This window comes from Pleurodeles waltl, chromosome 5 (assembly GCF_031143425.1).
Source record: "Pleurodeles waltl isolate 20211129_DDA chromosome 5, aPleWal1.hap1.20221129, whole genome shotgun sequence".
NCBI lineage: Eukaryota > Metazoa > Chordata > Amphibia > Caudata > Salamandridae > Pleurodeles > Pleurodeles waltl.
The window spans coordinates 1,674,294,912-1,674,321,898 of NC_090444.1; the positions used below are offsets into that span (position 1 = coordinate 1,674,294,912).

Sequence of the window (26,987 nt, forward strand, 5' to 3'; positions counted from 1 at the left end):
TGGACTTACAGACAGAGGTAAGCACTCTACCCCAGCTGATGGCACAGGTCACTTCCACGGTCGGGATGTTGGAGGTGAGGCTGGAGGACTCCTGGGGTCTCTGGAACGGGCAGAGGGCTTTGTGGAGCGATGAATCACGGATGTGCTGAAACCTGAGGGTCTGTCTAGGGCGATTGTGGTGGGGCGAGCGCAAAGGGCTTTGGTCGCCCCTCCTAGACCTGGGGCGCCTCCAAGGGCCATCATTGCGCTCCTCTTGAATTATAAAGATAGGGACCATATCCTGCGGGCTGCCCGAGAGACTGACAGGGCTGTATTCAAATATAGCTAGATCTCCATCTACACGGACTACACAAACAAAGTCCAGACCTCCAGCAAAGGATTTTTGGTGGTGAAGGCTTAACTGCGTACCATAAACATCAGATATTTTACTATACCTGGCGCGTCTGAAGGTGCTTTCTGGGGGCTGGTCTTACTTCTTTGAACATCCTGAGGAGGTCTGGAGATGGTTGGAGATATGGGACAAGGCTGGCACGGGACGCCCTGTGAGGCCCACCAAGGGGGCTGTTCGTGGCTTCTGGTGTGGACGATATGGACTGGAGGAAGCGTAGGGAGAGCCAGACACAGATCTCTGCCAGAGAGCGGACATCTCCAATGGCAGAGTTGAAATTCAGCAGGCCGGTACCATGGCTGTTGTGGTTCCTGAGATGGCTGATGAGAGCACTGAGCCATCGGATGCACAAATGGCATTGATTTCTGTTGACACTTGATACTGTCCGCTCCTGGTTGGTGCTGTCTAAATGGGAGCATTGGGTGGTTTGGGTCTGAGGGGTGCGCTCCTATTTGTTCTGGGGTTCCAGGCACTGTGAGGTGCATGGATATCGGGGCATTGCATGGAACTGATCAATGAGGTGAGGGGGGGACTGTTCTTTTTCTTGCTTATAACTGTTAAGATTCCTGGGCACAGTGATGTCTGTTTACAGGATGGGGGTGGCCCTTTCCACTGTTGTGGTAGGGAGTGGGTTTTGGGGATTAGGTTGTTGTCCTGGCAGCATACATATATATGGATCTACAGTATGTTTTCAGGTTTCTGTTTTACTGTTTATCCGGGGTGGGTTCTGGGGGTTGGAGATTGTTAGTTTGTGCATGTTTGCATGTGGTTGTGGGTTGTATCAGCAGTGCATGGATGAGTGTGAGACATGGTGTGTGGACTTGCAGTGCTTTCTCTACTCTGGAGGGAGGAAAAGTGCAGGGGATGGAGTTTTTGCACCACTTACATGAGGAGACAGATTAACAAAGTGACATGGAATGTCAGGAGGTTGAAATTATATACTGGGCGTTACAGGGTACACTCTTTTTCTAAGGCGGCATAAGATTCATATAGCCTGTGTTAGACCTGACATGCCTTAGGGTGGTCACCCCTAACTTTTTGCCTGCCTCCCTCCACTTTTTGGACTCTGTTTTTGCTGGCTTTTAGACTCTGCGCACTTTACCACTGCTAACCAGTGCTAAAGTGCATATGCTTTCTCCCTTTAAACATGGTAACTTGGGATCATACCCAATTAGACTATTTATTTAATATACTTATAAGTCCCTAGTAATGTGCACTGTATGTGCCTAGGGCCTGTAGATTAAATGCTACTAGTGGGCCTGCAGCACTGGTTGTGCCACCCACTCAAGTAGCCCCTTTACCTTGTCCCACGCCTGCCATGGCAAGGCCTGTGTGTGCAGTTTCACTGCCACTTCGACTTGGCATTTAAAAGTACTTGCCAAGCCTAAAGCTCCCCTTTTTCTACACATAAGTCACCTCTAATGTGTTCCCTAGGTAACCCCTAGAGCAGGGTGCTGTGTGGGTAAAAGTCTGGACATGTACCTGTGTAGTTTACATGTCCTGGTAGTGTAAAACTCCTAAATTCGTTTTTACACTACGGTGAGGCCTGCTCCCTTCATAGGCTAACATTGGGGCTTCCCTCATACATTGTTGAAGTGGCAGCTGCTGATTTGAAGGGAGTAGGAAGGTCATATTTAGTATGGCCAGAATGGTAATACAAAATCCTGCTGACTGGTGAAGTTGGATTTAATATGACTATTTTAGAAATGCCCCTTTTAGAAAGTGAGCATTTCTCTGCACTTAAATCTTTCTGTGCCTTACAATCCATGTCTGGCTAGGTTTAGTTGACAGCTCCTTGTGCATTCACTCAGACACACCCCAAACACAGGGTACTCAGCCTCACTTGCATACATCTGCATTTTGAATGGGTCTTCCTGGGCTGGGAGGGTGGAGGGCCTGCTCTGATACAAAGGACTGCCACACCCCCTACTGGGACCCTGGCAGACAGGATTGAACTGAAAGGGGACCTGGTGCACTTCTAAACCACTCTTTGAAGTCTCCCCCACTTCAAAGGCACATTTGGGTATAAAACAGGGCCTCTCCCCTACCACCTCAGACACTTGCTGGAGAAGAAACCTGAACCAGAACCTGCATCCTGCCAAGAAGAACTGCCTGGCTGAGAAAATGGCCGCACGCCGACGCTGCCTGACGCGACCCGGGCCGACCGGATTTTTGACGCACGGCCTCGCATGGACAACGCCGCCCGGCTTCCAGAGATGAAATCGATGCAACGCCTGCCGTGAGAAAGAAAATTCCACGCACAGCCTCCCGGAACGACGCGCAGCCGGATAACAAGCCGAGGAATCCACACACAGACCTTAGGACATCTGGTAATCCCGCGAACCATAGGAGTCGGCCCGCGTGCCGGAAAACAACGCACGTCTTCCCCGAGTGAAAAATAACGACGCAAGTCCGCGTGTGAAGGTGCGAAACCGACGCACACACCATTTTTCCACGCATTTCCTCCTCTGTGGGGATTTTCCACTCCAAACCAGGTACTTTGTGCTTTAAAGAGACTGTTTGCTTTTTAAAGACTTAAGACACTTTATATCACTTTTCAGTGATACTTCAACACAATAAAAGATGCAATAAGAATTTGTAGATCTACAAATATCCAGATAAATATTCGATATTTTTCTAAACACTGTGTGGTGTAATTTTGTGTTGCTATATGGTGTTATTGTATGATTTATTGCACAAATACTTTACACATTGCCTTCTAAGTTAAGCCCGGCGCACGGCCTCGCATGGAGGCATTAGATAAGGTTACACTCAGATCGTATAGGCAGCGCCTTCATAGGGAGTGTGATAAGTCTGGTAAGTTACGAGCGTGGATCCTCAAGCTGGATGTTGAATCTCCTCCCATTTTGCTCATTAGGGACGTTGATGGTGGCAGATAGCTAATCGGAGGGATATCTTTTCAGTTTTTATGGAACACTTGCTGAGCGTGTCCTGCGCTGGCGTAACGGTCTCGGACTCTGATTTAGGAGGGTTTCTGCGCTGGATGTGTTTGGCGCGGCTGGAATCGGAACACACAGAGAGCCTAGATGCCGAGATAACAGTGGAGGAAGTGACGGCAGCAATGGAGGCACTATCGAAGATGAAATCTCCGGGTGGGGATGGATTCCTGATTGAGCTGTACCAAACTTTTTCCTCTCAGCTGAGGGAGAGGTTGTTGGAGGTGTTTGTGGAGGCTTGGGTACAGGATATACTCCCGGAAACCATGTGTCAAGGCGTCATCTGTCTAATGCTTAAGCCTGTTGGGGACCCTTGTGACCCTTCTTCTTATCGTCCACTTACCATGCTGAATAGCGATTTAAAGATTCTATGTAAAATACTGGCTACTCAGCTACCTGGAGTGATTCAGGGCTTGGTGCACGAAGATCAATGTGGTTTCATACCTGGACATAGCACGACTTATAATTTACGTTGTTTAACATGTCATGCATGAAACTATTGGGGTTGGGGAAGATTTAGCGCTGGTGTCGTTGGACCTAGAGAAGGTGTTTGACACGGTTGAGTGGGGCTACTTACTGGCGGTGTTGCGGGGAATGGGATTTGGCCCTCATTTCTGCTCTTGGGTTAGTTTGTTGTACGCTGCAGCTACGATGTGTGTCCAGGTGGGCGGGGAGCTCTCAGACTCCTGGATAATTGGGAGGTGTACCAGGCAGGGCTGCCCTCTCTCGCCGCTTCTTTTTTGCATTGGTGGTGGAACCACTGGCGGCTTGGCTTTGTGGGGAACTGGCGCCTTGGGGCGTGCAGGTGGGACTGGTCTTTCACATTGTCTCCCTGTATGCTGATGATGCGTTGTTATATCTACGGGAGCCGGGAGTTTCGGTGCCTCTGTTGTGGTTACTGGGGGAATTCAGTGTTCTGTCTGGGTTTCGGGTAAACAGGAAGAAGTCGCTCCTTTTTCCCTTGGGTCCTAATGTGGTGCTCCGTTGGAGGATTTGCTGGGGGTGGGGCTCAGGTGGGATATCGAAAGTTTCAGATACCTGGGCAGCTGGGTCACTCATACAGTGGAGGCGCATCAGAAGCACAATGTTGAGCGGGTTGTGACCGGACTGGAGCGCTCTGTCTCGTTTTGGAATAGTCTGCCTCTTTCGGTTATGGGGAGGGTGGCAGTGGCCAAGATGGTGTTCTTTTCGCGGTGCCTCTATCTTGTTCAGAATTCTTTATTTCCGTGAGCAGCTCCACTATTCAAATGGCTGGATAGTTTGTTGATCTCATTGGTTTGGGCAAGGCGTCGTAGTAAAGCGGTGTTGTCCACACTGCAGAGGGAGATGGTGGACGGAGGGTTGGCTATTCCTAATGTCAGGCACTATTATTATGCACCACACCTACAACATGCTGCAAAGTGGATGACTCCGTCTGATAACTGGGAGAAGCGACTTTTGTCGGGTATAATGGGAGGAGAGGAATTGGTACATGCCTTTATGACGGGAAGTCGTTCGGATGCTGCTGTTCCTTATTTGGTTAAAACTACTGCATGGATTTGGGAACAGGCAGTCAAGAAAGTGATTTGCCCTGCTCCATTTGACAGGGAAATGAAGGTCTGGGATTTAGCCCCTTTCAGGAATATGGATTCTGTAATGTCAGTGGAGGCCTTGAGAGCAGGAGGTTGCTTATTAGCGGGTGATTTATATCCCAATGGGGTGCTCATCTCCTTTCAGGATGCACAAGATATGTTTGGACTAGGCAGTTTCTGCAGTACGCTAAGATGGAGAGCGTGGATTTCCGATGGCTCCTCCTGAATTGCAGGTGATGTGTAGGGCAAGGAATAGAGAACTGGAGGACCCTTTGGAGGATGCAGAGTGGGATATGTCTCTATCGTTGGTGCCCACGGTCTCCTGTAATAACAGATTTAAGCTCTTACATTTTAACCTTTGTTCACCAGGACACGTCTACCTGTCTTAATAAGATTGACCACACAAAGGTGTTTGGGTGTCCTAGATGTGGGGAGATAGGTGCGACCTTTCTCCACATGGCTTGGTCCTTGAGGGAGGTGCAGCACTTCTGGCGGGAGGTGAGCCGAATAACAGATAGGGTCACAGGCCACATAGACTCGCACAGCTTGCATTGGTATTGGCTAGACGTAGAGTGGCTATACGCTGGATGAGTGTTCGGTGCCCTACTATTCCTTTTTGGACCCGAGATGTACTGGAGTGGGGCGCTGCTGAAGAGCAGACTATGAGAATGACACGTAGGGAGGAGGGTGCCCTAAGAGATAGATATAATGGCTGAGGGGGCATTACTGGAACGCTTCTTCGGGTCGGAGAAATCCAGTTCTGAACGCAGCACTGAAGATGAGGGCTAACACTTGGGTTGTTGTGTGCTTTGGAAGATGTGACAACCAACTGCAGTATAATTGTGTTGTTGTGCCCATGGTATTATGAGGAATTGGTTACTCAGCGAATTCTTGGTAAGGGAGGTTGGGGGTTTCCACTGTTGTACTACTTGGTTTTGCTCAGTTTGTTGTATATTTCACGCCTCTTCTTCAACTCTGGAGTTATGTACATAATATGATGTCTCGCACTGATATGTACTGCACTGTTTTTATCTTTTTCTGTTGTTCTGTCGAACAAAATGTAATAAAACAGAGTTAAAAAAAATATATATCCGTAGCATGGGATGGTTTTCATAAAACATAATTAGCTCTTGTTATAAAAAAAACAGGTTGGCAACCCCTGTTGTATAAGTTTGTACTTTTATGACTGCATGCCAGATGGTTGACTTGTGGAAAGCTTGTGCTCAGTCCAATGGGGCTAAGTTGATCATGGTGACAGGTCACTATCAAAGGCTGTATGTCTAATTGTTTACTACAAAAGGTATGATAAATTCAGTGGCCTGGTGTACTAGTTGAGAAACTCATATATTAAAATAAATAGGCATTTAAGGGTGGTTTGTCGCTCTTAACTAACACATATAGATAGGTTTTGTTTTACATGGAAATAATAGATTACCTTAGTAGTCAAGGAGTTTGTTGTTGGTTACCCCCTTTGACAAACCTTGAGTGTAGAAAGATTTGCACTGTGTTAAGCCTATTAGGGGAGATACTATTTTGCTTTGCCAACTGTACTTTGGTACACATGTGAAATGTTATGACGGTATGCCTGATGGTTACCTTGTAGGAAAGATTATGCTCTGTACAATAGACCTGAGTTGCTTATTGGGTCAAGCCAACAGCTAATGGTTCTGCACACTTGGATTGTACATCATGTCAGTCCATTGTTAAATGGTTTAGGCTTTATCAATACACTGTCAAAGGTTATCTCAGATTACTTAGATGTGATCTGTTTATAATGAAACGTTTTGACAAAGCAAGTTTACCTTATCGTGGAAAATAAGCGTTAACCTCTTCGCTGCCAGGCCTCCCTACCCCGTCCCCGCCCCTCAGGTGCTAGGCCATTTTTGGGCTATTTGGGGCAGTTCGTGTTTATGCTCTCATAACTTTTTGTCCACATAAGCTACCCACACCAAATTTACGTCCTTTTTGTCCAACATCCTAGGGATTCTAGAGGTACCCAGAGTTTGTGGGTTCCCCTGAAGGAGACCAAGAAATGAGCCAAAATACATCGAAAACTTAGTTTTAAAAAAAACAATTGGGGGGAGGGCTGCAGAAGAAGGCTTGTGGTTTTTCCCTGAAAATGGCACCCACAAAGGGTGCTAAAATCGTCATGTTCCCAGCTTTCTGGAACAGGCAGACTTGAATCAGAAAACTAAATTTTTCAACTCAATTTTGGCATGTTACATTTTTACTATTTTTTTGTGTGTGTGCTTTCAGCCTCTTTCCAGTTAGTGACAGAAATGGGTATGAAACCAAGGCTGGCTCCTGGGAAGCTAAACATTCCTGTAAAGTAGACAAAAAACTGAATTCAGCAAGGGGACATTTATGTAGATCCTACAAGGTTTTCCTACAGAAAATAACAGCTGAAATAAAAATATTTAAATTGAGGTAAAAAAACAGCCATTTTTCTCCACGTTGTACTCTGTAACTTTTTCCTGACATGCCAGATTTTCAAAAGCAATATATCGCTATGTCAGCTGGACTCTTCTGGTTGCAGAGATATATAGGGCTTGCAGTTTTATCAAGATCCCTAGGTACCCAGAGCCAATAAAGGAGCTGCACCATGCAATGGTGTTTCCTTCTATACCAGGTATACAGTAATTCATTTGGTGAAATATAAAGAGTGAAAAATCAGTATCAAGGAAAACTCTGTATATCCAAAATAGGCACAAGATAAGGTGTTGCGGAGCATTGGTTATTTGCACATCTCTGAATTCTGGGGTCCCCATACTAGCATGTGAATTACAGGGCATTTCTCAAATAGACGTCTTTTTTTTACACACTGCCTTACATTTGGAAGTTAAAAATGTAGAGAAAGACAAGGGGCAAGAACACTTGTTTTGATATTGTTCTGCTAGTCTGTTTCACCCCGCACCCCCAAGTCTCCCAATAAAAATGGTACCTCACTTGCGTGGGTAGGCCTAATGCCTGTGACCGGAAACGCAACATGGACACATCACATTTTTTACATTGAAACATGATGTGGGAAGTGCCTAGCTGTGGATTTTGGCCTGTAGCTCAGCCGGCACCTAGGGAAACCTACCAAACCTGTGCATTTCTGAAAACCTAGACACATAGGGGACTGCAAACAGGGTGACTTGTGCATTCCCCCAAGTCTTCCGATAAAAATGGTACCTCAATTGTGTGGGTAGGCCTGGTGCCTGCAACAGAAAAAAAGACCAAAAACTTGTAGAGATTGAGGGGATAGCATAGCGAGTTGATAAGCACATATTTTTCTTTTATGCATCTTTAGGCTGACTCTGCTTTGGGGACCCACAAAAGTGAGGTATAATTTTACTTGAGAGACTGAGGGGGAACGCTGGATGGTAGATAATTTGTGCCAGAGTGGAGAAAGCAAATTTTGAGGTTTGCAGAGGAGTCTGGGCAAGAAAATACTGGGGGATCCAGGCAAGCCACACCTCCTTGGACTCCTTGGGGTGTCTAGTTTTAAAAACTGTCTGGGTTTGGTAGGTTTCCCTAGATGAAGGCCGCACCTGGGACCAAAAACGTAGGTGCCCCGCCCACCCCCAACACAGGTAGTTTTGTAATAGATAATTTTGATGTGTCCACGTACTTCTGTGATGTTCCAAACACTAAAATTGTGAAAAGCACTTAGGTTATGTTAAAAAAAGACCCCTAACCCACCATCCAAGTTGGTGGCATGCTTCATCATCGGGGTCCCACCGAGACACCTAACGTGTCACGGTGTGCTGTGATGCCTAATTACAGCTGAGCAGGTTTTGTCATTGTTACCCCACATACTGGTTGGATTTGGCACAAGGGTGAGTGATGGTTCAGTAGATAAAATTTTATTAACGAGATTTCACAAAAATGAAATGCACTGTTAATAAAAGGCCAAAAATTAAACACAAGACAACACAAATATCATTGTGCACAAATCGAAGGACAATTTCACACGCAACCTTGCATTTAGTATACCACCTACAAACATGTCATTCATGCATGGCAGCAATACTCATTTGGAGTAAAACTTTTTTTTTTTTTATTAGTATGATGTAGAACAGCACACACAAAACCCAACAGGTCACTGGTACAATTGGCACAATTCTGATAACACATCAGGCAGGTCCAAGGTAGAACAGGTTCATGCACACATTGGAGCCTCTGCCCCACACATTGGCCTACACATCCTTCCCCTACGACAAGACTAGATTCCTTGCCCCGTCCCAGCTGCCCCACACCTTTGTATATTTGGCTAGTCGCCCCGTGCTTCAAAGACCAGCTTCTCCTGCTGCGCACACCAGTCCACCCCACGAGGCCACTTGGTGATCGCAGGGGCAGTCTTGGCCTTCCTTTTTGCTGCAATGTCTCTCTTGGCCACCAGGCAGGCAACTCCCACAAAAGTCCGGAGTGCTCTGTTGGGACCCACCCCATCAAGTACCCCGAGAAGAACTGGTAACGGAGCAAGTTCAACCTCCATGCATATCACTTTCGAGATCTCTCTGAGCACTGCTCCCCAATAATTGTCTATCTGCGGACAAGACCACACCATGTGAAAGACGTCTGCATGGGGGCTTGCACAACAGGGACAATGCGCCTGAGGCCATAGACCTGCGTTATATAACCTGTCAGGTGTGAAGTATGCCGCATGTAGAAAGTAAGTTTGGACCACTTGGAGCCAGGAAGTCATGGTCAGGGATCGCGGGGCAATCAATGGCTCTCGCCATCATCAATCGGGCCCATCCATTGCTCCCAACGGTTCCGGAGCTTATCAAGCGATTGGGTGGTATTAGTGACCAGGGGAGTGGTAAATGCGAGACGGCGCCACCACCCTGTTGTCCGCAGCGCAGCCCTCCACCCCGCCAACACCACCTGAGTCACTTCCGGAACATTGCGCGGTAGGGAGTCGCCATACAACAACCCCAACAGGCCAGAAAAGCCCATCCTCGAGAGCTCCAACTGGTACATGGGGTCCGATCAGCCCCCCCCCCCCCCCCCCCTTCCCTCCTCCCCCAACCCAGTCATGGATAACCAAATGTTCCTAGCTAGGTGATAAAGGTGGAGGTTGGACATCCTCAGTCCCCCTTCGTAGACATCTACCTGACCGGTACGGAGTGCCAATCGGGGGCGCAAACAGTGCCACAGGAATCGCCGCGCCACCACCTCCATCTCAGTGAACAATCTCCTAGGAATATGGTGTGGGAAGTTTTGAAGCATATAGAGGAGCTGAGGGAGCACCATCATTGTATACAATGCAGTTCGACCCAGAATATTGAGAGGGAGCAACCGCCAGCGCTGGAGGTCCTCTTTACCTCTCTTAGTCAAGGGCGCCACATTAAGGGACCAAGCTAATTCGTGCAAGAGTGCTACTTGTACCCCAAGGTACTGGAAACTTTTTATGGCGAAGAGGAATATCATGCTGCCAATCATAGCAGTCCCTGGTCAGACTCAGCGGGACCGGGATAGATTTACCAGGGTTAAAAACCAGTCCTGACGCCTCCGCAAACAGGGCTAAAAGCTGCAACACCCGAGGCCCGCTTCTAGCTGGATTCGTCAAGAACACGAGCACATCGTCCGCGTACAATTCTATGCGGTCCTCCTGCCCCGTGGGCCAGGCCCATCCCTCAGTCAAAGGGTCCTCTCATCAACTCCGCCAGCAACTCCATCGCCAACGCAAATAAAATCGGGGAGAGGGGGCAGCCCTGACGAGTCCCCCTCCGGATGGGAAACTGATCCAATACCACCCCATTCACCTGCACTCGGGCCGTGGGGTTAGAGTAGAGGAGTTTCACCAATGCCCGAAACCGCGGGCCAAACCCGTCCCTCTCCAGCAGCCCACGGAGGTAAGACCAATCCACCGTATCAAACGCCTTCTCGAAATCCACAAGGAGGAGTGTCAGTGGAGGGCCCAATACAGCCCTGCTAGCCAAGGCTACGTGCAGTCGTCTGATGCAATGCCTAGTACTTCTAGTCGGCATGAAGCCACGCTGGTCCGAATGTATTAGTCAGGACAACACCTTTCTCAGCCTGGCAGCCAGAATCGTTTAGAAAATCTTAATCTCCGTGTTAAGGAGTGAAATGGGGCGGTACTCCGCGAAGCTCTACGAGGGGCGGCTTTGTCTTGGGAATAACTACAATTGTTGCCTGGTCGAGTCCCGAAGGGAATCTCCCGACCATCTCTGCCTCCTCAAACACTGCTAACAAATGAGGGGCAAGCACATCCCGGAACCTGCTATAGAGCTCTGCCGGAAAACCCGTCCGTGCATGGAGTCTTACCTGCCATAAGCTCCGATATGGCTGTTCCGACTTCCTCCACCCCAATAGGCTCATCCAACTCCTGCCTGTCCGTCACCGAAATCTTCGGGAAGGATACCTCATATAAAAGGGGGTTGGTCCTCTCCGCCATGGGCCTGTGGCGCTCCTGATACAATTCTGCATAATATGCGGCAAAGCTCTGCGCAATCTCACTGGGTGAGTGCGAAACTGCTCCTCGATTGTCAATGACTTCCGGGACAATCCATCCTGCCTCTGGCCAGTTGCTAGCCAGTGCAGGAGCTTGCCATTCTTATCTCCCCACCCATAAACCTGGGCCACAGAAGCCCGCCACATGTGTTACGCCGTCTCGAGAGTAATGTGTTTTGATCTCTTGCCGAGTCAGAATGAGCTGCCTCAAGGTCGGCCTCCAACAATGACAACGCCTGACCACGTGCACGTTCCCGCACACGAAGGTGGTGCTTAGCGTGCCCCCGAAGAGTGGCCTTACAGTCAGCCCAGAGGGTACCCGGGGATGTCGCCGAGATTAATAGAGAAATATTCTGACAAGCGGTCCCCTATGGCCTGGGCATAGTCGCTATCTTAGAGAAACCAGGCATTGAGCCCCCACGCCGGCGCCGGCCCGCATCAGTATCATCCAACCGAAACAACAGCAGGGCATGATCCGAGACCCCATGCGGGAGCAAATCCACCCCCGTAACCCGGGTCACGTCAAGGGCCGGATCAAGAAAGATCTATCCTGGCTTGGGTATGGTGCGCTGCTGACGTGTGGGTATACCGCCGCAGCCAGGGATGCCATATCTGCCAGACATCACAGAGCCCAAGCCCCTCCACCCAGTTAAGTAGTCCTGATGCCCTAGAAGCTGGAGCCGAGGACAAAGGCCCCATGACGTCCAAGTCTGGATTCAGTACAGAATTAAAATCTCCTCCCAAGACAATCCGCCCTGGGGAAAGCCCCGCCACCACCTTCCTAAGGGCAGTCAGAAAACTTAGCAGCGCCATGGCGAGGCATAAACACTAAGGATATTGATGGGGTGCCCTCCCACCAGTCCAGACACTACCACATACCGGCCCTGCGGATCTGAGTGAGAGGTAGTCACCAGCATAGGTAGTGAATGGTGCAGTAGAATAGCTGTTCCTCTTTTGCCTCTGGAGTAGCCCGCATGATAGACCCTATCGTAACCTCCCCTCAGCAGCATGGGGCATCGAGTACCAAGCAGATGGGTCTCCTGCAGCAGGACCACAGACGGGGCGAAGCAACGGAGGGTGCTGAACACCACAGATAATTTTATCAAGGAGCCCATTTACGTTACAGGATAATACCCTCTTAGTAGATTGGTACATAAACAACTGATCGCAGACCCTGTGTTCCAAGTACCCACCCGGCGTTTCCAGTGTGACCTGTCAAACCCATCCTGAAAGGAAAAACATTGAGTCAACCATGTCAAAAAACAGCAAAACAACTCCTGAACTCTCCCTAACTCCCCCGTCCCCATACTTCCACCCCAGAAGCATCTGTCGCCCCACACAGCAAGAACAAAGTGTCTACAGTAGTTGTGGAGTGGTGGAACCCTCCATTTAGGTCGGAGTTCTGCAATGTGGCCAACCGCCGTCCTTCGCCTCATCTTCAGAGGGGGAACCTGTCCACACCCTCCCAAGAATACACAGTACAAAGACTCAGGAGAGCAAAGGAGATTGACTCGGACTCTCCCCCTCAGCATCTCAGGTCGGCCTCTTTCCCCCTCAGGGCCTCCTAGCGCGGCCCCGTGTCCAGAGGGAGCCAGGCCCAGTCTGACCTCTTCCGCTGAGCCCCAGCAGGGGCCACTCCTCCCCCTCCGACGGGACCAGGTGCGTCTGAGGCACCCCCAAGTCTCCAGGGCGCCCATTCGGCCTGCCACTGACATTAAGTCACAGACTAGTGGTGCAGTTTTCTATCCTCCTGGCATCGAGGGGAGGCGCCACATTAGCTCCCTCAAGTGTACAAAAAGTACATAGGGCAGCATCAGGAGAGCAAGGGAGACTGGCTCCGGCGCTCTCCCCCCAACATCTGGAGCCAATCGGTTTCCCACCAGGCCATCTGGTGCAGTCTCTCCACCGGAGGGAGTCTGGTCCGGCTGTGCGTCCTCCAATGAAACGCTGCGGAGGCACTTTCCTTCGACTCCTACGGGACCGGGTGTGCCTGCGCCCCCTCTGCGCCCCCAGGGAGCCAGTCGATCCACCCCCGTGCCGGGGGGAGCTCCCCCCGTTCACGCCGTGCTCCTCTGTAAGCCACTCCCATGCCTAGCGAGTCGAAGAAGGATTGGTTTCAACAGCCAGCTGCGAAGACTGAAGGGCCTGAAGGATAGCATTCACCCCGTCCGCCGCCAGGGCCTTGGTCTCTGGGTCTCCCGCCGCTTGAGGGGTAGCCTGCCTGGCAAAGTGATCAATGCATTGCTGGGACGCTGGAGGCTGCTTGGTCGTTTTGTCCTTTCCCATAGCGCGTATGGATACAGGGCCAAGGGAGCGACCCTGGTTCCTTCCACCAGCTCAGTCAAAAGGGAGGGACCCCTGGGGGCCCCCAACAGGACACCCCAGAGGGGAGAAAAATAGAGGTGAATGAACGCCGGGGTCCACCGGGCAACTTCTCAACAGTCCGCCAGGGCCCCTGTTTTTCAGGGAATCCACAGCCTGTGCTGTCCATCATATTCGGGGCCTCCCCAGGCCATCCCCGTCTCGAACGCCTGCCGCCGGCCGTCACCCTCGCCGCTCCCAGTCTCAGGGCAGAAACCGAGCCTCTGCTGCTTCTCCAACCTCTCCTCCCGTGGCCCCTGTGGGCTCCCCACCACACACTCTCCTCACCTTCGGGGGTGCAGGGGCTCTGGCTCCACTGTGCCACTGGGGTCTCCGCACAGGGCGGTCACCTTCTGTAGCCCCCAGAGATGCCCCGAATCTCAGGTCTCAACGTATTCCTCAGGGCTGGGGGGGGAGGGGGGGTGCAGCAGCACCTCAGCCCAGGTGCGCCGCCAGGAGAGCCGAACCCCACCCCCCAGCAGGAATCACTCCTCCAAATTCGGGCCCCGTCGTGAGTCTAGGGGGCACCGAGACTGCCCTCGCCGACCCGTCACTAGGCCCAGGGCTGCGGCGCTGTGCACAGGCCTCAGTCCTGGGGCCTGCAACACCGCTTCTCCTCCCTGCCGCAGATGCGGCTCCGCTCTAGGTACGGTGGGCAACGTCCCCGACTGGGAAGCGTCCTCGCAGCAGACCACCTTCCGCTGCTGCTCGGGACCGAGCGCAGGCCACCTCCTCCAGCAAGGCCGTGCACAGGCCCCCCCGCACAGCCGCAAATGCCGGAGCTCGACCACGACTCCGCGGGCTCCCTGGAAAAAGTTGGACCTCTTACTGCCGTACCACACCTCGCGGGCAGGGCCCCCGGCTGGGGCAAGATAGGCCACAGGACAGCGTGGCGTTTGATGATGGAGGGGTCCGGAGCACTCTTAGAGTGCGACTGCCATCTTGACGTCCTTGACCACGCCCCTCATTTGGAGTAAATTTACTTGCCTAGAACATGTAACTATGCAAACCACAGGTCAACCACTGCCCAAACGAGCCACAGCAAAATAAGCAAAAGCTTTGAACTAGAACAAAAAAGAGAAATAAACTGTTATAATCACAAATGCAAATACTTCACCAGTTGAGAAACACCCCGCCACCAAACATGGAGAAATTTTCTCTGATGTCTAGTTGTCTTCGGGGCAGATGGGCCTAAAAAACACACTAGGCCGATCTGCCCCCAAAGGGGCAGAAATGGCCACCAGTACTGTGCTGAATCCTTTGCCCAAGGGGCCACCCCCTGTCAGAGTCACCAGATCCTCGGGGTCTGTGCACGTTCCCAACACTTCCACCACAAGACAGCTCCAATACTCTGATTAGAATTGTGACAGAGTCTAAGAGAGTCCAAGTGGGGAAAAGGGGATTAGGAAGGGAACAGCTGGGAAGGAGACCTGTAGGAAGCAAAAAGGTTAAAACTAAAAATATCAAAATTACATCATATGAATATCAATACTCGACTATGACTCTAAGCATTGTCATTCTGAAAACATGGACAACCTAAGCATAGCATTAAAATGAATAGGCTTCAAATGACTGGATACCTGTGAGGAAATCAAGAAGGTTAAATGCAATTTTCAAATTCAAGAATTATCATTTATATGAGAATCAGGAAAGAATCTGAATGATTTCCAAACCATCATATAAATCGTTTTTGAGAAACATATTAGGAACACACAGCATTACATCTAGAAACCTGGTTCTTTGTTCTCTCAAATTGCTGGAACATGACTTGCGCACATTGCAGATCTTTACATAGGTAGTAAAAAATACCATAGGTGGATTGTGCTCCATGAATAACACAAATTAGACTCCAGAAATAAATCATGCGACTTGCCAACTCAAAAGCCACCAAGTAAATGCCTTAAAATGGTAGCGCGTAATGAACACCGTGATTTTAAGCACCCGAAACGAATCGCGCGTCTTTCCGATTCGAATGCCACGATGTAACTGCCAAGGAATGGTAGTGCACAATGAATATCAAGGGTTAAAGCACAAGAGAACGAATCGCGCATCTTGCCGATTCTAATGCCACCATGTAACTGCCAAGGAATGGTAGCGCACAATGAATAACATGAATTAAGCACGAGGAAAGAATCATGCGTCTTGTCGATTCGAATGCCACCTTGTAACTGCCTAGGAATGGTAGCGCACAATGAATATCAAGAATTAAGCACGAGAAAAGAATTGCGCGTCTTGCCGATTCGAATGCTACCTTTTGTAAATGCCATAAAATGGTAGCGCACAATAAATATCAAGAGGTACCACACAAGAAAAGAATCGCGCGTCTTGCCGATTCGAATATCAGCATTCAAATGCCTCAAAACTAGCAAGCGCGCATTCACACGCACAAGAGTACTTTAGATTATCATGCAAAGTTCTGATGGATACAACTACCTGTGGATTCCTCACCTAATGAATACTCCCATGGCGCCAGCATTCGACGGAAACCTTCTTACTAGTCTCTGCACGTCGACGAGGACGTCACTCTAGCCCACGCGACGCCGTCTGACGTCATACAGGCAATAAGAGGTCCTCGACGACGTGCGGACGGCAGTTCCCTTTTTTCCGTGCATTCGAAACGGTTATCTTCGAGGGAGCAACTGTTACTTTTTTGGTTACAGTGTATTTTTGCTGCGTAGTCTTTCGCTGTGGTAATAATGTCGCAGAGAAAGTCTGGATTTAAGCCTTGTCGTGAGTGTGGAGGCAAGATGTCGGTGACGGATCCTCATTCCGATTGCCTTTGGTGTTTGAGCTCCGACCACGACGTCTCGACTTGTGATTCTTGCCAGCACATGAATCCAAAGGCCCTCAAGGAACGTGAGGCGAAGCTGTTTATGGCTAAATCGAAGGAGAAGCATCACAAGAAGTCTTCTCCAAGACATCGGCGTCATCGAGACTCCCGGCGCCGTAGAGAATCTCGGCGTCATTCGAAGGAGACTCGTTCCAGGTCTTCGGATCGGCGCCGAAGGACATGGGAGATCAGTCCCACGGTTACGCCGCATCCTTCGACGCCGTTGCCCTCTCCGGCGTCTCCGACTTCACTTGGACAGGCGTCGGTGATTGAGGTATTGGAGCCTCAGGTGTTTTCTCCGGCGCAGACGCCGAGGCCGGCGTCGGGGTCGCCTCCGAGACAGGCACCTCCGGATCCGGGTTTTCCCACCCCTGGAGCCGATAGTTCCGCATTCTTGAATGCGATGTATGCCATCTTCCAACAGATGGCTCCAGGGGGTGCTCCGGTTGGGCCTTTGGCCTTTTCTTTGGGTGATCCTGCGCCTCTTCGGCCGGCACCCTTTATGCCCTTTCTCCCTTATGGGAACGTGGGCTCGGCGCCGGTGGCCGCTCCGGTGGCTTCAGAAGGATTGGCCCCGGGGATTTCCATCCCGGCGACGTCTAAGTCGGGATTTCGGCCTGTGACTCCGGTGGGTCCATCTGCTTCAGCTGCTCTTTTGTCGGCGCCGAAGTTACCTGTGGCGCCGGACGCGGCGTCGGTGGCTTCTGAAGATCGGCGCCGATCTTCGACTTCGGCGGAGGCATTGTCGACTCCGCGTATTGAACAGCGACTTCATTCCAGGAGACGTGCTCTCCGTGTATTAGAAGAGCAGGAGTACCAACGAGCCCTGGAGGAAGGAGAGCTAGAGGACTCGGGTGATGGGCTGCGTGGACTGGAGTCGGCCAGTGGGCTGGACACTTCCCCTGAGTGGGATCTTTCCTCCCCGGGGGAGTATACTGAGGAGGCTGCTTCCTTTCATGCAGTGGTACGGAAGGCAGCTAATTTTTTGGACCTGCCTTTGCCGGTGGTGGAGGCTAAACAAAACCTTTTAACAGAGGTGCTACATCCGGCCTCAGCTGCGGCGGAGCCTCTGTTGCCATTTAATGACGCTCTGCTGGATCCGGTGATAGAGGTGTGGAAGAGGCCGGCATCTTCCCCAGCAGTTCACAGAGCCGTGGCCAGGAGGTATCGGGCGGCTCCGACTGACCCTGGGTTTCTATCTAGGCACCCTACGCCGGAGAGCTTGGTGGTGCAGGCCTCCTGTTCAGCCAAGTCTGCGCCTGGTTCTTTCCCGACGGTGCCTGGGGACAGAGATTCAAAGAAGCTAGAGGCGCAGTCGAAGACATTTTTTTCGTCCTGCAGTCTGGCGTTAAAAGCCACCAATGCAACCTGTATCCTGGGGAGGTATATTCATGCTCTGATGGATGACATTTCCTCATCGTTTACAGAGCTTCCCCAGGGTCTTTTGGATCTCGTCTCAAATGCCCAGGCTGCTGCGACCCAGATTATCCAGACAGGACTGGATACCACCGACTCGGTAGCCAGAGCAATGGGCACAACTGTGGTGGCAAGGAGACAGGCCTGGCTCCGTAACTCGGGCTTTTCTGCAGATGTACAGTCCACATTGTTGGATCTCCCGTTTGATGGGGACAAACTGTTTGGAGCCAAGGCTGATTCGGCCTTGGAACGTTTTAAGGAAAGCAGGGCCACGGCTAAGTCGTTAGGGCTCCAAGCTCCTTCTTCCACGGCCTCTTCCAGATTTTTCAGGAGGTTTCGTGGATTTGGGCGTGGCTCTTCCTCCTCTTCCTTTCGGGGAAGATATCAGCAACCTGCCTCTTCCCATCCCTATAGATCTTTCAGGGGGAGAGGTAGGGTCCGCACCAGAGGAGCCTCTCGGCAGCACTCTGCCTCTTCCTCATCCTCTGGCGGGGTGCAGCAGGGGAAGCATCCTTAGGCTTCCACCATTTCCCACTCACTCCTCTCCTGTAGGGGGAAGATTACAGCATTTTCTCACCAAATGGAAGACTGTTACAACGGACACTTGGGTTCTCAGTATTGTGGGAAAAGGCTACACCCTTCCCTTTCGGGAGTTCCCGCCCCTATCCCGCCCCGCCCTTCTTATTGTTCAGAAGAACACCTCCTGTTGCTAGAACAGGAGGTACAAGCCCTCCTTTCCAAGGGCGCGGTGGAGTTGGTCCCAGAGCAGGAAAGGGGTCGAGGATGTTACTCAAGGTATTTCCTGATTCCCAAGAAGGATGGTCGTTTGAGACCAATTCTGGACCTGAGGATCTTGAATTGGTTCCTCAAGCAGGAAAAATTCAAGATGCTGACCCTAGCACAGGTGCTTTTGGCGTTGAACAAGGAAGACTGGATGGTGTCTGTCGACTTGCAGGATGCTTACTTTCATATCCAGATACTCAAGTCACACAGGAAGTATCTCCGGTTTGTGGTGGGATCGCAACACTATCAGTTTGTGGTCCTTCCGTTTGGTCTTACTTCAGCACCTCGAGTCTTCACGAAGGTGATGTCGGTGGTTGCGGCAGAACTCAGAAGGAAGGGGATAGCAGTATTCCCTTACTTGGACGACTGGTTGATCAAAGCCAAGTCCCCGGAGCTTGTGTCGCATCATCTGCAGTCAACAACCCAGTTGTTGTTCGACCTGGGTTTTTCGGTGAACGAGCCCAAATCTCACCTAGAGCCCTCTCAGCGCCTCCTGTTCATAGGGGCAGTACTGGATACAACATTGGGTCGGGCCTTTCCTCCGCCTCAGCGGATTCAAGATATTCAGGATTTGGTTCCAATGTTTCGAAATGGAGCGGTAGTTCCAGTCCTCAAGGTCCTTCGTCTGCTCGGTCTGTTTGCCTCCTGCATTCTGTTGGTCACGCATGCTCGCTGGCACATGAGGGCTCTTCAGTGGTGCCTCCGAAGGCAGTGGTCTCAACACAAAGGGGATCTAGAGAGTACTGTCAAGATCTCCAGAGATGCTGCTGTGGATTTGAAGTGGTGGATTGCAAGCAACAATCTTTCACAAGGAAAGCCGTTCCAGCAGTCGCCACCAGTGGCCACAGTCATAACGGATGCTTCCACTCTAGGGTGGGGAGCTCATCTGGGGGATCTGGAGATCAAAGGTCTTTGGTCTCCAGAGGAACAGATGTTTCACATCAATCTGTTAGAGTTACGGGCTGTACGTCTGGCTCTCAAGGCCTTCCTCCCTTCCCTTCGTGGTCAGTCGGTACAGGTCCTAACGGACAATACTACCACGATGTGGTACATAAACAAGCAGGGAGGAGTGGGGTCGTACCTTCTCTGCAGAGAAGCTCTTAGATTTGCTTGATAGCAAACCATCTGGCCGGAGTCTTGAACGTGCGTGCGGACAGTCTCAGTCGCCAATTCTCGGCAGACCACGAGTGGCGTCTCCATCCAGATCAAGTCCGTTTAATCTTCCAGAGGTGGGGGTTTCCTCGGGTAGATCGGTTTGCCACTCGAGAGAACGCGCATTGTCCGTTATTCTGCAGCCTCCAGTATCCGATGCAGGGAGCGTTGGGGGACGCGTTTCAAATAACCTGGTGCGGCCAGTTGCTTTACGCGTTTCCTCCCATACCCTTGATTCCTCGAGTATTGAGGAAGATTCGCCAGGACCGGGCTCTAGTCATCCTAATAGCTCCGGATTGGCCAAGGAGGGTATGGTACTCCGACCTTCTCCAACTCTCAATGTGCCCTCCGCTCCGTCTCCCTTTCAGGGCAGACCTCCTCTCGCAGTCGCAGGGGCAGGTTCTACACCCCAACCTCCAGAGTCTGCACCTACATGCCTGGAGATTGAACGGGGCAACCTGAGTTCCTTCTCTCTCCCGCCTGAGGTAGTGGATGTTATATTAGCGGCCAGGCGACACTCCACTAAATCTATCTACGCTAATAGATGGTCTAAATTTGTTGCGTGGTGTGGAGAGAGGCAGATTGATCCTTTGCATGCTCATTTATCGGACATTTTGTCTTTTGCTCTGTCTCTAGCGCAGAAAGGTTGTGCAGTGGCTACCATTAAGGGTTATTTATCGGCCTTGTCAGCCTTCATATGTCTTCCAGACCAACCATCTTTATTTAAATCCCCTATTGTTATCAGATTCCTGAAAGGTCTTCTAAATAAATATCCTCCAAAACCATTCGTTATGCCGCAATGGGATTTGTCCTTGGTCCTGACTTTCCTTATGGGGTCCCCTTTTGAACCTATGCATTCTTGCCCCTTAAGGTATTTGGTTTTAAAAACAGTCTTCCTGGTAGCTATAACATCAGCAAGGAGAGTGAGTGAGTTGCAGGCCTTATCAGTAAAGCCCCCTTATACAACTTTTTATGGGGATAAGGTGGTGTTGAGGACCAAGGCTGCTTTCCTCCCGAAGGTTGTTTCACCCTTCCATTTGGCTCAGGCAATTACTTTGTCCACGTTCTATCCTCCGCCTCATCCTTCCAAAGAGGAAGAAAGACTGCACCGTCTGGACCCAAAGAGAGCGTTGAGCTTCTTTATTGATAGAACAAAGGATTTCAGGCTGGAGGATCAGCTGTTTATTGGATACGTGGGCAAGAGGAGAGGAAAGGCAGTCCACAAGAGAACACTATCCAGGTGGGTTGTTCTTTGCATTAAAATCTGTTACTCTTTGGCAAAGAAGGATCCTCCTGAGGGCATTAGAGCTCATTCCACCAGAGCTAAGTCGGCCACTTCGGCCTTGGCCAGGGGTGTTCCTGTGGTTGACATATGCAAGGCCGCAACTTGGTCGTCCCTTCACACTTTTGCAAAACATTACTGTTTGGATTCTGAGGTTAGAAGAGACGGCCATTTTGCACGGTCAGTGCTGCAGGATTTCTTGGTTTGACCATTTAGGCACCCACCGCCGGGCGTGGTACTGCTTTGGGACTCTATTCATTAGGTGAGGAATCCACAGGTAGTTGTATCCATCAGAAGAACGAGTTACTTACCTTCGGTAGCGACTTTTCTGGTGGATACATTAGCTACCTGTGGATTCCTCACGGTCCCACCCGCCTCCCCGTTGCCTTTCTGGTCTTTCCAAGTAATCCTTGAGTGTGCTCCTCTTGGTCTTTGAGGGTGCAATAGATGTTGTATATAATATATTTATATATATGTATATATCTTTGTGTATATACTTGATGTGTGTATATATTTTTAAAAAAGAGAGAGAGATATATATATATATATATATATATATAAAAGATTTACAGTTATTCACGCAATGTTGTGTATTTTTACAATATAATTGGATGTTGCCTTGCTCTTTCATTGCATTGCCTGGTTGTTCTCATGCACGTAAAAAATGATTGGTACTGACGTCCGCACGTCGTCGAGGACCTCTTATTGCCTGTATGACGTCAGACGGCGTCGCGTGGGCTAGAGTGACGTCCTCGTGGACGTGCAGAGACTAGTAAGAAGATTTCCGTCGAATGCTGGCGCCATGGGAGTATTCATTAGGTGAGGAATCCACAGGTAGCTAATGTATCCACCAGAAAAGTCGCTACCGAAGGTAAGTAACTCGTTCATTAGGCCCAAAAACTCGAGTTTTCGATAACTAGGTCGGGGGCCCAGCCCGACCTCCGTCTTACTGCCCTGATCTAGAATCACCAATGAAAGTGAAAAAAGGGCAAGGCCTGGAGGATCAAAGTAGGCTACCGGAACAGGAGCTCAAGCAGGGTAGAACGCCCCAAAAGTGTTTCTCCCCCTTTGAAGGTGGCGACCCTTGGCCAATGCCCCCTCCACCAACAAAAAACAAAACAAACAGCAGCACATCACTGGTGCCAGTGTGGCTTCTACCCCCCCAGCCCCCCAGAGGCAGATCGGCTTAAAAATAATGAGCTGATCTGCCCCGGGGGGGGGCAGAAACAGCTTAAAATATTATACCCCTTTGGGGGAGCGGCCCTTGCCCAAGGGGCTGCCCCCCCAGCACAAAAAGCAAACATGCACATGAACAAAATCTCTGGTGCCTAGATGGGGCAGCAGGAATGCTAATAGAGGCATTGAGGGGAAAGGAAAACCCTTTCCTTTCCCCCAATGCCTCCATCTATTTCCCCCCTCCCAAGCCGGAGGAGAAACTTACCTCTTCTGTAGACGCGCTGGAAGCAAATGACTTCCAGCACGTCAGGTGGCCTCTAATGATGTCCGCGCTTCCCCCGAGGGCCGGGTGGAGGACGTAACGGTTACGTCCTGGGCACCCAAGCTGTGCTGCCCAGGACCTAACCGTTACATCCGAGGCACCCGAGGGCTTAAAGGGAAATGGCGTTTAACGATGAATTGTTACTACATTGTGCTAAAGATTGTAAGAACACACTTTCTTAAATGGAATCTTGCAGATTACTGTTGTAGACAAGATTTTGGTGTTTGTGATAAACTTAAACAAACAAGGAGGATAGACTATTTGCACCATGCTAATCTATTTAGGCTCTACTACAAGGGATTTTTGACAACTGTGTTTTGTACATATTTATAATTTTATTACAATGTACCTGATAGTTTCCTTGTGGGAAGACTTATGAACCAACACAGATCTGAGTTGCTTGTGGTGCTAAGCCATTGATGTAATTCATAAGCTTAATTGTTGATAATGACAGTTACGATAAAGGCAGTAGGCCTCACATATTGATTGTGAAAGCATATGTTTATCAAAGCAAAAGATGAATATTTTGTTACATTGAATCTCACAGGTTTTATATTTTACCATATTAGGGAGCATTTTGGTGTTGGTTACTCCCCTCTGACAAACGGCAGATCTAGAAGATTTGACTGTCCGAATCCTTGTTAGGTCCTCTTAGGAGAGATAATATTTTGCTTTGCCAGCTGTTATTTTGTATACTATGTGTAGGAAATTGGGTTGCTTGTTGGGTAGAGGGGGAACACCCTACTCAAGCAGCAGCCATAATACCTATCCGGGTGAAACACAAGCAAATCCCAAATTAATATCTGCTTAACCCTCTTGTAGCTTGGCACAAAAGCAGTCGGGCTTACCTTGGAGGCAATGTGTAAAGTATTAACAAAGTACTTCAGATGGTAATTAAATCACAACACAAGAAAAATCCCACACCGGAGATACGCAGTTAGAAAGATTTAAGTGAAAGTGGTGCCTAAAAGTGCAGAAGACCATCTGTGGTTATCTGGTCATGCCTGTCAAGAACCCCCTGATTTGCAATAATTTGACTCCTGTAAAGAGTGGGAGACGAGCAAAATATTTGCAATTCAAAAGATATCCGCCGTGGCAGAGACAGCGTCCTTATTGGAAAGAATTGTGTTGAGTTATATTACAGTTATTCCACAGATAGAGGCATCCAAGATGGCCATCTGGTTGTGCTCAAGAATCTGGAGATGAAATACGAGATCGCTTCTCCAGAAGTAAAAGTTGTCGGCATAAGCACCATAGTTCACAGGAATCCTGCGGTAAAAGTTATCAGCGAAGGCACTGTAGGTCCATAAGAATTAACGAACAACTGAAGTAAGTCTCAGATAATTTTTGACAATGTAAAGTCGATGAAGGTTTCAAGGCGATTAACAGCGTCCTGAGAGTTCCGCTTGGAATTTATGTAAACACTTTATATGGAAAAATTCCAAAATACGTCAAAGAGCCTATTTATATCTGTATTTTGATGCTATAGACTTCAAAGGAGTCGGCAGGGTTTTAGAGAGTTGTCAGCAGAGTTTCAAGGAGCGAACATTACAAAAAAATATCAAAGACATCGTAGAAGGTGGTGTTAACTGTTTAATGTCGATATGGTCCAGAGATATTCAAGGGTCCTGGTGATAACGTATCATAAGAGTCTCAAACAAAAAGCATTGTTACCTACAAAGGAACATTTAAAAGACAGTCCATGAGAATTCCAGTTTTATAAGTCATATGACAGTATTTAATGTTATATATAACCACAATTTACATAAGGAAATTAAGGCAAGAATGAACTAATAATACATGCCTACAGATGCATTGGTATTCAAGAAGAAAACATCAAATTGACTATTCTCCTAATCGAATATCAGATAGTCCTTATTGTAATCTATTGGTTAAAATACTAATATATACCAGTTGAGAAAGAAAGAGGCAGATTCCTCAGAAAGTGCAGGTAAAGAGTGGAGTATAATAGAAGAAAAATCCTAATTAATTGTTGGTAATGTTATAGGTGTTAAAGAAAACCATGTGTCCTTAGTAATTGTGATTGTAATTTTTCAGGTGTCGCTTCATGATAAATATAGAAGAGTCTAGCAGACTGAACAAAAGAAGAAGCGGACCTCTGAGGCAGTCTCTCTTATCCCATTGCCCTTTCCCCTTCTAGGGTACTCAAAACGAGGAACTATTTGTTGCGAGTAGCTTGGGTTGGGAATTGAGGATTAGTCTTCTGCGCCTGAGGGAATCGAATCAAGGTACTCTGACAACGCAGGACCGTGACAGTCACAAGTTCAGGCCTACCATGATGGAGCGTGGGCTTTATACAGGAACCAAATGTAACCTGCTAACAGGGGTGTTGAATTTAATAAAATATCTTCTTGTCCGTGGGACAGGTTACTTCTTAAATCTACTTGTCCGATTAAAAAAAAAAAAAAAGAAAAAAAAAAGCCACGTGTCCTTTTGGTACCATGTAGCGCGACGACATATTATGGAAGCAATCTCATTATCTAAGATCTTTGATAATAGCCTGATTATGTCGGGGCTACTACAATAGTACGGTCAGAATACTTGCAATTTCATTCCCTACTATAGCAATATCTTTATTTTGCCACCTTTCCACAGATCTACCTACTAGGGCTGGGGGAAGCAGTAAGAAATAGTTCAAGGCTGGAATGCCTTTGAGTTTGCAAACCCATGAACTTGCATGTTTTAAGGATTTTCTTCAGCTCTTCTCTAAGCTAATTTTTTCCAGTAATGAGAAAGGTTGGAAATTTACTCCCGGAAAGGGCAGAAGTAGAAGTTCTTCCAGAGTTGGGGAAAAAGAGGTTGGAGGGAAAGTGAACTTGTAAATGCTCAATAGATTTTCACATGAAGAAATATATGCATACACATTTGCTTGTGCTAAAAAACTGTTCTAGGAGTAGGATTTCCGGGTCTACTTCTGTAAGGTCTTGTGAATTAATTAAAGCCACTAATTCAAAGACATATACCATGGGTGCACTTTAGTAACTTTCTTTAATTAAGAATTGGGTCCCTACTTAGGTCTGATGTTAACACAGACATTTTGGCCCAGATTCAAGAAAAGTGGCGCTTCAAATTGTGAAACGCCACTTTTCTTGCGCCTCTCTGACACCTCCAGATGTGCGCAGTATTTAAGATACGGTGCACCACGGTGGTACTAGGTACAATAGCGTCAACATTTTGGTAAGCTATTCTGCTGCTTTGCAAAGTGCAAGGAGGCCTTTGATTCCAATGGGTGCGTCCTTTTAGCCCCTACTTTCTCCAGGCATTAAAAATGACACCTTCAATGGCGCAATGCAGTCTTGTAGATTTCAATGCGACATTTTTGCAGGCCTCCTTGTGCCAGAACACCCCTTTGCATAATTTATGCACAGCACATCCATGATGTGGCGTAATGCATGCATTGCGCCACTTTGTAGATATGGTGCAGCGTTTTTTGCAATCTAATGCCACATTAGCGTCCGAAAAATTATGCTAATGTGGCATTAGATAGCGCAATGCCATCTTTAAATTTAGGCCTTTTGTTTTTATTAAACTGATATTTCTCTATGTATTGGCTGGCTTTACTGAGAGTGATTGCATTCTGCTCTTCCACAAGGACCAAATTGGCACACAAAGTAGTTTTGTTCAGTGGCAGGAACTATTGTGGCAAGCAGTGGCGTGACGAAACTGGAGGGACCCCTCTGCAAAGAACAGGAAGGGCCCCTCCCTCCAGACTCAGTCAGTGCAGATTCTGTGTTGAGGAGCCCTTGGAGGGGGCTGCGGGACCTTTGTTACGCCACTGGTGACAATTTGTGCTTTTTGAGACCAAAAACTTTGTGTTTGTTACAACTGTAATGACCTGGCAGCTCCCAGAACAATAAAGTGGTACAAAAGCCATGTCAAAACAAGACCTGCATTAACAAAACCAAAAGACTTACAAAAAATGACGGCTGAGTTGGCTTTGCCAGTGCTTGTTTATTTTTGTGCTTCTTATAGTCTTGTTGCCTAATAATGAAGGCTTTTAATTAATGAACCATAAATACAAGTTTGAAATGTATTAACTTTTGGACACACATTACCTCAGCTGCAGACACTTCCCTTTTCTGTAAACTGGCAGCCAAAGGGTTTGTGCTGCAGGGGGTTGGGCCTGCTTGTCCCAAGGACAAACTAAACATGAAAACTAGTTGCCCTTGACCCCAAGCAATATTTCTTGGGCGTTGAGCGATAGGAATTCTACATCCCTGTGCTGAACAAAGTACCATAAATCCTTGTAGCGGACATTGCAAGATC

The 26,987-nt window shown here is 48.9% G+C and overlaps 1 protein-coding gene across 1 annotated transcript in view; it reads left to right on the plus strand.

Annotated features, from left to right (window-relative positions):
* The window catches only part of TDRD15 (tudor domain containing 15), a 219,260-nt gene that overhangs the window by 16,302 nt on the left and 175,971 nt on the right, over positions 1-26,987 (plus strand). The window lies entirely within an intron of this gene.